This window comes from Sander vitreus, unplaced genomic scaffold (genome assembly GCF_031162955.1).
Source record: "Sander vitreus isolate 19-12246 unplaced genomic scaffold, sanVit1 ctg207_0, whole genome shotgun sequence".
Taxonomy (NCBI): Eukaryota; Metazoa; Chordata; class Actinopteri; order Perciformes; family Percidae; genus Sander; species Sander vitreus.
This window is the reverse complement of record NW_027595405.1, coordinates 112,501-113,765: the sequence shown is the minus strand read 5'-3', so window position 1 is coordinate 113,765 and position 1,265 is coordinate 112,501.

Here is a 1,265-nt window from a genome sequence, read left to right as displayed (position 1 = left end):
TTGATGATTCCTACCTCTAACAAACTGAGTCCTTTCTTTCTTTCTTTCATTTATTATACAGGAAAGTTAAAAGTAACATTAAGTTACCATATAAACGGGCCTGACTCAGTTTAAAAACTGGTTTCCAGCAGGTTCCTGTTCTGCAGAAACATTAAACATTAAACACAACTTACAGTACATAAGGACAGAAACATTTATACAGGACATTAGTATGGACTAGACAGATACAGACAGCTAAAACAAACAATATAGACAGTGCAAACAAGACTTGGACAATACATGAACAATCAAAAACAATCAAGTCTGATGTGTTAAGTAAGATGTAAGTAAGAAGTAAGATTTAAATCTAGAAAAACAGCACCAACAACCCCTCCTCGATCCAACAGTGACTTTTTCAACGAAATAGCAATTGGCTGTTTCCGTTGATGATTAATACGGAAGCTGAATGGATTTGGATGTGAAGGATTGGATCTGGTATTTAAATAATGTGTCATTTGTTCTTCGGCCACCTTGGAAAACACCGGCAGGATACTAATGGGTCGGTAGTTGCAGATGGACAAGCGATCGCCTCCTTTTAATACAGGAAAGACTGCAGCTAATGTCCACACATTTGGGAACAATCCCTGAGCAAATGAAAGGTTAACAATTTTTGTAATTGGGTAGACTAACGATTCAGAAAGGTCTTTCAACATAATAGTGTTCGTACCAATGACATCTTTCGCTCGAGGCGGCCTCAGAGATCGAATGACAGATAACATCTCTCTCACTGATATATTCTATATTAAAAGCTGGTTCTGTCTGTCTGACTTGGTAAGGAGTATTCTTATATTCAGAGGAAAAATACTTGATGATATTTTCTACTGAGTCAATGAAATGATTATTGAGAGCATCAGCTACTTCAGCTGGCTTGTTTCTTAAAGGTCCCATGGCATGAAAATGTCACTTTATGAGGTTTTTTAACATTGATATGAGTTCCCCCAGCCTGCCTCTGGCCCCCCAGTGGCTAGAAATGGTGATAGGTGTAAACCGAGCCCTGGGTATCCTGCTCTGCCTTTGAGAAAATGAAAGCTCAGATGGGCCAATCAGGAGTCTTCCCTTTATGACGTCATAAGGGGAAAGGTTACCTCCCCTTTCTATGCTTTGCCCGCCCAGAGAATTTGGCCCCCCCATGAGAGAGAGAGAGAGACATCGTGGCTTTCAAACAAGCAAAGTGGCAGTTGGTCAAGGCCACTCCCCCTCTCTCTTCAATAGCATTTAAAGCTACA